Source organism: Lactuca sativa, chromosome 8 (genome assembly GCF_002870075.4).
Source record: "Lactuca sativa cultivar Salinas chromosome 8, Lsat_Salinas_v11, whole genome shotgun sequence".
In the NCBI taxonomy this organism is placed as follows: domain Eukaryota; kingdom Viridiplantae; phylum Streptophyta; class Magnoliopsida; order Asterales; family Asteraceae; genus Lactuca; species Lactuca sativa.
Window position 1 is genome coordinate 20,579,279 of NC_056630.2, and position 10,077 is coordinate 20,589,355.

Below are 10,077 nucleotides of genomic sequence, written 5' to 3' on the forward strand. Positions count from 1 at the left end.
CCATTTTCATTCGGGAAATGTCCCTTTTGAATTTGTTCCATTTTTTTTATAATGTATTCATGTAGTCCATTCTTGTTCTTAACTTAATTCTAATTGAGAATTCATCGATCATATCTTATGCACACCTTATGTAAGAGAATAAGTTGAATCCAACAGGTTTAAATATTTAATTAACCAATGTAAAATTTGTTGAATGTTGAAGCCCATCCTCATTATTAAGATCCAAGTAACATGCAAATTAAACAATGGGTAACACACATGAATAGATTCCATTCATATATATATATATATATATATATATATATATATATATATATATATATATATATATAGAGAGAGAGAGAGAGAGAGAGAGAGAGAGAGAGAGAGAGACTGCATTAATTTTATGAGACGTAAGACGGGATTCTAACCAATCATCTCTTGTAGATAAAAAATAAAAAAAAATTATAAATTGCAAAATTAATGAAAAAAATCCTAAAATTCCTATTTTAAATATTATTTTTTTCATTTAATTTACCGAAAAAATAATAAAATAACAATAATAATAATAAATAAAGAATGAATATTTTTTTAAATATACATAAAATATTTTATTGTAAATATTTAAATAGAAGTGTACAAATGTTAGAATATTCTAATATTTTGTTAGAATTATTAGATATGTTCAAATATTCAAATATTTTAGTATAAATGTTAGAAATGTTAACATATTCTAATACTTTGTTAGAATTTGTTAGAATTTTTTGAATGTTTATAATCTAATATTCTAACAAAGTTGTTTTAATATTTATACTATAATATTCTAGTAGCATATTTTACGTATATATAAAAAACTATAATTTTTTTTTATTATTTTTATTTTTTAGTTTTTTTTGGATAATCTAAATGACAAAAGTCATATTTTTTTTTTAAAAAATTGTTCGAAATTTTTTATTTATTTTGCATTTTAAAATTTTTTTTTTTATCTTCAAAATGAGTTGTTAGGATTATATTTTCATGTCTTACAAAATATTATGGTCTTATATATATATATATATATATATATATATATATATATATATATATATATATATATAAATATATATATATATATATATAAGTGTGTGTGTGTGTGTGTGTGTGTGTGTGTGTGTGTGAAAATATCTTAAGATGTATGTAATGTACCAAAAATTCATAGTAAAATTTTCATTATTAAAACATTAACCAATACAAAAATTTGTTACCACACTATTCAAGATGAAATATAATATTTAATAATCAGAGTAAAAATCACAAAATAGTCGATCCATAATAAACTTTAGGGGATGCTTATACAGTCATGTCGGAAGATTCCCTATAGAACTAGAAGTACGTGAAACCATAAACATGAAATCATAAGCACAAACCATAATAAGTTCTCCAGAATAACATATACCATACATATTAACGGGCCTAGCTTGTACATTGGGCCTAGCCCTACATAATCAATGGGCCCAACCCAACATATAAATAATCCTAGCCCGACATAGAATGAGCCTAGACTAACATACAATAGGCATAACCTACTCATGCGAATGTGCCTATCCCTACCTGCATGCCAATGGGCCCAACCGAACATATCAATGCAAGAGTCGAAAAGACAGCTAGTGTAAGATCCCGTTATTTTCTGTTTAAATCGTCAATCCTAGGCAACTAAAGTCAAACTTGGGTCAACTAAAGTCTTCCTTATTGTTGAGGGTTTTATTAATGTTAAAATAATAACCTTTGTTTATTAAAAATCCTTAAAATAATTGTGGTTGAAATAGGAAGGGAAATACTTAAAAACCGTGAAATTTCACATCTTATTCCTTCGCTTAGGACCGCAAACACTTCAGGCCGCAAAAAGGTTCACGACCGTAAACTCCTCGGACCGTGAACCCTTACAGTCGCAAAATCATCGGATCTTATCGCCACAAAAACCGAACCTTATCGCATTGGGGCACGTTCTCGGTCGCAAACCGCCTTCGGATCGTAAACGAGGTTCACGGCTGTGAACCCCTTGGACCGTGAACCCTCACATATATATATATATATATATATATATATATATATATATATATATATATATATATATATATATATATATATATTCATTACAGCCGACTTTTCCTCACTTTTTACACATTCAAACACAAGTCCAAGCTATTTTCTCTCAAGTATCATCAGCCAAGAACACGAAAAACAACCTTTCTCCTCAAGAACATGCTATAATCATCCCTTCTCATCATATTCAAGCAATAATCACTAGTTCTTCACAAGATATAATAGGTATCATTTCTTGATCTTGTTAAAAACTTCAAGAACATCTTTCAATCTTCTTATATTAGTGTAACATCCGGATTCCTAGGTATCTTATTTTAAGTACATATCTTGAGATTTAGGGAGGGACTCGGCGAGTAGGCGCTCTGACTCGCTGAGTAGGATCGCGAATTCTGTCTGGATTAATGACCGGACTTGACGAGTCGATGAGTGGACACGACCATTACTCCCCTGTGAAAACCCTAGAGAGCAAAGAGAGTTTAGAGAGCATTTTGGAGGAAGATTTTGGAGGCTAATTCTTTATCCTTTGGTGTGATCTTGCAAGAAGGAGTGGGAAAAGCCAAGCTAGATCGATTGTGGAGCTTGGATATGTGTTGTTCACACTGAGATTCACGTTTTGAGGTACAAGATCCTTCCCATTTCATGTATTTGATAGATTCCTTGAATTTAGGGTTTCCTTTGTGCCATTTTGAGTTGTATTGTGAAGCATTTGGGGTTCCTTTGGGTATAGATGATAGATCTGGACCTTGAGAGGTCCAAAAGGTCCCAAGCTTCCAGCTTTATGAGGTTTCATGTGAGCCTTGAGAGTAGAACCCCATTTTGAAGGTTATTTCTTTCAGAGTAATCCTTTAATTGAAAGATTTGCGGAATTTGTTCCCAAAACGAAATATGATAAAATAAGATTTACCAAAGCATTTCTTAAAGAAATGTATTTTCATTATATAACAAGACTCGGGATGTCATGTTCTGATACAGACAAAAGCATAAACGCCACATTATAAGCCTTACAACAGTTATATACACTACAGGCCTATATGATGGGATTAAAATAACTTTTAATCTACGAAGATCGATTAGATCTTGAACAAGTATATGAATATAAAACAACAAGAACGCAATAATAAGAACAAAACAGCTTGAATCAATCGTGTCGAATGATTAAATAAAATCCTCAGAAGAGCTCGATTAAGAACATCAACTGTAGAGGATTAGAAGATTACAAAAACGATTAAAGAAAAAAAATTGTACACTGTATTAATCGCTATTTCGATAATCTCAGCAATCTTTACCTAATATGCATGCAAGCATTTAACTTATATACAATGCATAAAAGGCTCACGGTTGGACAAGCCCAAACCGGAGAATACAAGGCTAAACTAACGAGCCCAAAAGACGCAACATCAAAATAAAACTTCAGCCCTACAATCTCCCCCTTTGCGTCAATTTGGAGCGAGACCTTCACTTCTTACTTGGGCCGGCAGCTGAAGCTGGTACCTTCTTCTTCACGGTGTTAAACAGACACTTGGTTATGGAGAGGATGGTCTGTCTAAACCGAATGTACCAATTGATCATATCATTGAAGTACTTGATATCATCAGTCAAATTCTCCTTACACCGCTTGATGATTGATAAGACGTGTTCCAAGCAAGTTGTGGTGTAAAGGTGCTTGTCAGCTAAAGCGAAGAGACATTTCTGTCCTTCGGCTCTAGTGAACATCACTGAGTTTCGCCTCGGATCTATATTACCCATTTGCATTTGATTTAGATCACTGGCCGATCCCACAAGTGCGACTTTCGGTTTCTTCTTAAAAACTGTGGCGACCTCCTGATCCATTAGGGCAATCTCCATGATGTAGCAAGCCAACATCCTTTTGACATGGTCTATAATGGGACCATATTCAGATTCATCTGTCAGCAGGATATTGTACAAGACTATCCAGTCATGAGGATTCAGATTCGGCAGATCCGCCAGGGAGATGATGTGGGCAGTTCTTGCAGATCCTCGGATAAGCTTGAACTTAACGTTTGTGAATCTCCCCACGGCATAAGGCTTCAGCACCCGAACATTAACAATCTTCTGGGCGCTCCAGGTGAGGTATTGAGGGCGAGCGGCCTCCAGGTAGAAGTCAATGAGCTCCCTGTCAAGCTCATCGTTCGGATGCGGGACTTCAAAAATGTTAGAGAAGGCGTGTAAGATGAACGCCTTTCGAGTCAGTGGCATATCAAACTGCGAATCGATAGAGTTGTTGCAGTAGAATGATATCACTGGCTCGAGCCATAGTATGCTTGGAGTCTCTATGGCCTCTTTTATCATACGATCCCTGGTCCAGGCAGGGAAGAGCAACTTTCGGCTCTCAAGGAGATCGTGGGCTTCTTTTTGCTTTCGTTCGGCTTCTTCAGCCTCACGCGCCACACGACTGGCATCGTCTTCAGCATTGCGACTGTTCTTTCTTTTTAACATGTCCGCAATGGTCTCCTTGTCTTCATCTTCATCTTCATCTCCTCCCTCAGCTATGTTTTTGCCCTTGTTCTTCACACCCGAACCCGAGGCATGACCAGTTGGGGGTCGTTCGGTTGTGTGAGTAGTTTTGGAGGAAAGAGGTGGTTTCGATCCTTTCTTCTCATCTCCCCCTTGTTTCGGAATGGACACGAAACTCGGTAGGCCTTCAATCTTGCTTAAAAGGTCCATGGCCGGAGAGAGTTTTTCAGCGAGGGTGCGCCTCACCGAATGGTTAAGGATGGGGTCGTGTGCTTCCAGGATGTTTGATAGAGCTGCGTGGACATCTGAAACACACGTCTTGATGACCTCCCTCTCGTGCTCTTGACCTTAAGGGCGGTAGTCTTACTCGCCAAGACGTCCATCAGTGAATTTTCTGCCGCAAGATCCTCTTGTAGCTTTGCCAGGCGGGCATCGATGGAGGCACGTAGTGCCGAGTTGTCGTCGCTAATATGTTGTCTGAGAGTAGCGAACGAAGACAGCTCCGTCGAGACAAACTGGGCCAATTGTTGAACAACTGGTTCCAGAGTTGTCTTAGTGGCTTCGGCGCTCTCCTGCAAAGACTGCAGCAGGACAGAAGCGTCATTGAATAGTTTATCGACTTTTTCGGTCGCAGCCTTACAGGCTCGGGTGGAGGCGTCGATAGCAGTAGTTGCTGAGGCCACAAAATCATGTTGAGCCCTGGAGAAGGCGTCAATGATCTTGTGAAGGGCAACTTCAGACAAAGATGACTTCTGGTTGGAAGAGGAGGCGAGAAGTTGATCAACCTTCTCGTTAAGCTCGCGAAGATGCTTCCGTTTCACTGGAGCATCATCCTCCTCATCACTCTGAACTTGAAACGGACTATAGTAGACCGAATCGAAGTTCATGTGATCACCACCAAGGTATTGATCACCGCCATCGGAGGCATCTTCTGGAGATTGAGGTGGTGGTGAAGCTGGGGGTGTTATTGGTTTGGTTGGTTCGGGTTGAGTGGGTGAGGGGTTAGTTTCGGGTGGTGGTTGTGTATGGGTAGGGTCGGTTGTATGTGTTTGAGTTTGTGGTGGTTCGGTTACAGGAGGGGTTTCGGTAACTGGTGGTGTTTCGGTTGATGTGGTGAATATGGGTGGAGGTATAGGGGTAGAGGTTGGGGGAATAGTGGGGTTTATGGTGGGAATGGAAATACGAATTGTTGGTGGAGGTGAAGGAATAGGAGATTGATGAGGTTCCATCTCTGGGGTTGGGGACCGAGGTGGTGTGTTGCCTCGTTGAGGAGATTCGTCTCCTTGTGATCCTTCAGAGTCCGAACTCCCACCTTCGGATTCGCTTGAAGAGGAGGGAATAACGAGCTTTCGCTTTTGTTGGGTCTTCCTCCTTTTCGGTTGTGGGGATGAAGCAACCTTCGGTTGTTTTCGCTTCTTGGGAGAAGGTCCCTTTGGAGCTTTGGACACTTGCTTCCCCTTCTCTGCCTTTTTGCCCCTGGCCACTGGTTTATCGGCATCATGAATCGATCGCAGCATGTCCGGTGTCAGTTCCCTCGGACCAGTTGGCCTAAACTCCTTGATCGTCCTGATCAGTCTGCTATCGGCGGGCACATCGGCATACATCGACTCTGGGATAGAGCCAATGAATGAGAATTTTGATGCATCGGATACGATGATCTTCTTGGTATGAAACGTACCAATAGAAGACATCGATGCACCATCGGCTGTTGGAAAATTGAACTTGTCCATGGCCCATCTTGTGATCAAGATCCAGAACCGGGCCAGCGACACCTCAGAGTGTCGGGAAGAGGAAGAGAGGCTCTGAATCAGCTGTTGCCAAAGGACAAACCCATAGTCCAGGTTTATCCCATTGTACACCCCATACATTATCGAAAGGAAAAGACGACTTGCACCGTCAGATCCTGAGCTCCTCTCTGACAGTCCCTTGAAGAGAACTGTAAATAACCCATTCCACTGGGGCGGTAGGCAGGACTTCTTAAACTTGGCGACAGAGGTGAGAACCTCTGTGTAGCCCATGTTGTAAAACATGTTGTACAACATCCCAACCGGAATCGTCTCCGGGTGAACTCGCGATGGGTCAGCAGCAAACCTTAACATAGTGCAGAAACGGGGGCGAGAAATCGAAGTCTTGTGTTCTGCCACTTCAAAGAATACCCGGTCGACGGCCTTGTCGTAGTAAGCCGTCGCATAGACCTGTGATAAGGCCACCATTGGCACCGTTTCAATTCTTGACAGTGCAGGAGCAAGCTGGGAGTACTTGAGGCATTCTATGACCGGCGACATGTAGGAATCATACGCCAGTGGGTTCAGATCAATGACAAGGCATTGTTGGGGCCGGATGGGAAGAATCTGAGAAGTTGCATGAACAGAAGAAGATTCAGCCATTGTTGCAGGTTTGGAGAAGAAGATGAACGGGAGAGAGTTTGGGAGTGTTTTTGCTTTGGGAATTATGGAGGCAGTAAAGAGGTAAAAGAAGGTGTAGACGGCCTTTTATAGTGGGTGATAAGAGAGAGAAAAATCGTTTCAAATCTCTTATGGAAATACGAAACGGGTTTTTGAGTGACTGATTGGTGACAGTTGGGGCGTGCGATGATCACGTAGGAGAGAGAGTGTCAGTTTCCTAGGATTACGCCGCCCAATAAGCGCCGGTTCAGAGAGAGGAACCGTTTCCATTTCCACACGCGCCTGTAAAGCCATAGTGATGACGCTTCGATATTGCACACGCGTCCTTAAGTGTCAGAAAAAGCGCGGCCGTTTCAAATTCACGCGCCCTCCTTTTTACCGTCGTTTGAATTTCTATCCTTTTAACTCCCGCCGAGTCAGCAACTTTTTGTCTTATCCCCTTTTAAACGGCTGTTTTCAATTAATGTCCCACGTGGCTAATTTTTTACCACAACTTCATTAGTAACCATCCAGTAATAATCCAGCCTGTAAAATAATTAGTAACGGAGTTTTTGAAAATCTAGGATTTTCGTGCAAAGAGTGTAAAAGAAAAAGAAATAAAGCAACTCTGTTTAGGATGATCTGTGATGTCAATAATGACACGAAACTGATGATCCCGGGCACGAATCTCTTCCTTCAAGGTCAAGAAAGACCTCAAAGTGTTAGTGTGGTATCCCGTTGAATTACGATCAAACATTTATAAATAAATGTTGAAAGGATTCTTTTAATTAGGTTAATTAAGGGTGGTTTCGCTTTGATTCATCAATTCAATTCTTGATATAAGAACGAAAGTGAACAAAGTACTTGTGAGACCGGTGTAGTCTGTTGAACAAGTAGGTAGGAGTTGATTTTGTAGTGGCTTGGATTAATAGAAAATCTCAGATAAAAAATTAAAACTGGATCCCTTGGGAAGAAATGTTATGGTGAGTAACAATTTCATTGGAATCACGCAAAGGAAAAATTGAGATTTCTTGAAGGTACATTCGTCAATTCATTGGTGATAACTTGATCAAATTAATTGGTCACCGTCAATTTATTGGTGTTGAATTTTGGATTTCACTCAGCTCGTAGTGGCACGAAACTAAGATCATAAACACAGATGTTGTGTAACCATAAACCTCAGTGGTAGTTTCTGAGAGTCTCAAGGGTTACAGTGATGAAACGAATGTAATGGAGAAGTGTAATGGGGATGGTGTAAGAAAACATAGTACCTCTGCTGCGAAAATAAGGACCAAGCAGGAAACTCTTAACTCATGTGAGAAAAGAGTGAGGTAGCTCACGATTAGAATAAATATGTTAGCCTTATTGGGAAGACAAGGTTTGTGTATACCAGGTCATGAAGGCTATTATTCAAAATCTTATGAGGCTTGGGACACATACAGCAGCATGCTTCTAGGGACACTAAAGTAAGTCATCAAATATATCCCCATAAACAAATGAGCACACAAAAAAAAAATATTTTTGGAGTTTTGATATTTAAAAGAATAAAAATAAAAATAAAATTAAAAAAAATAAGACTTAAAAAATTATAAAAGAGTTAAAAGAAAAAAAACGATTTAAAAAAAACTTTGAAAAAAAAATTGAAAAACCGAACCCGAACGTTCGGTTGATTTCGGTTGGGAAAAAGTTGAAAAACCGAACCCGAGCGTTCGGTTGGTTTCGGTTCAGGAAAATTTTGAAAAACCGAACCCGAACCTTCGGTTGGTTTCGGTTCCACAAAATTTTGAGAAACCGAACCCGAACCTTCGGTAGGTTTCGGTTTTGGAAAATTTTGGAAAATCGAAGAGTTTAGATATGCAATATGGAAAAACTTTTTACACAAAGAAAAACAAATTTTGTACAAAGAAAATATACAACTCAGAAAAACTACCTTTGAAGTAATGAGCGAGTCAGATGGTTGAACCGAACCCGAACGTTCGGTTGGTTTCGCTTTTTACGTTTGAGTTTGAGAGGTAGTGTGAGGTACTGACTCTGATTCCATCATACCTAGCCCTTGCAATATTTTATTGAATGATGCTTCAGGAAGAGCTTTGGTAAAGACGTCAGCCAGTTGATCAGTGGTTCTTACGAAGTTAACTTCGACATTTCCATCTTCCACATGATCTTTGATGAAGTGATACCTCAGTGCTATGTGTTTGGTTTTAGAATGTTGCACTGGGTTATGACAGATCCTAATTGCACTTTCAGAGTCACAATATAGTGGGATCTTCTTCATATTAAGTCCATAGTCTCGAAGTTGACTCTGGATCCAAATCACTTGGGATGTGCAGGATGCAGCGGCAATGTATTCCGCTTCGGCAGTAGACAGCGACACACACGTTTGTTTCTTGGATTGCCAGCTGACCAACTTCCCATCAAGAAATTGACAGCCACCAGTTGTGCTTTTACGGTCGAGTCCACATCCTCCAAGGTCAGCATCAGAATAGGCTTGAACGAAGAAGCCTGAATTGGATGGATACCATAGACCTAAGGAGGTGGTTCGCTTGAGATAGCGTAGGATGTTCTTTACTGCCAGCATGTGAGGTTCGCGTGGGTTAGCCTGAAATCGAGCACAATAACACACATAAAACATGATATCAGGCCTGCTAGCAGTTAAATACATCAGTGAGCCTATCATTTGACGATAGAGCGTGATATCGACAGCCGGTTTATCTAGTGAAGGGGTAAGCTTGGTGCCGAATGCCATTGGGACTTTGACTTTTGAGTCTCCCATCATGCCAAACTTTGCTAGGAGAGTCTTCGTGTAAGCTTCCTGATTTATAAAGATGCCTTCGGGTCCCTGTCTTATGTTCAAACCAAGGAAAAAGTTAATAGGACCCATTGAGCTCATTTCAAACTTAGTCTCCATCAACTTTCTGAATTCAGCTGTTAAGCTGGGATTCGTGGAGCCGAAGATGATGTCATCGACATAAATTTGAACTATCATAAGGTGGTTACCTTCCTTTTTGCGAAAGAAGGTTGGGTCAACCGAACCTTGTTTAAATTTAGACATCTTTAAAAATTTTGTAAGCGTTTCATACCAGGCTCTCGGAGCTTGTTTGAGGCCGTACACAGCTTTATCCAGAATATAGCAATGATTTGGATACTTTTCGTTCAC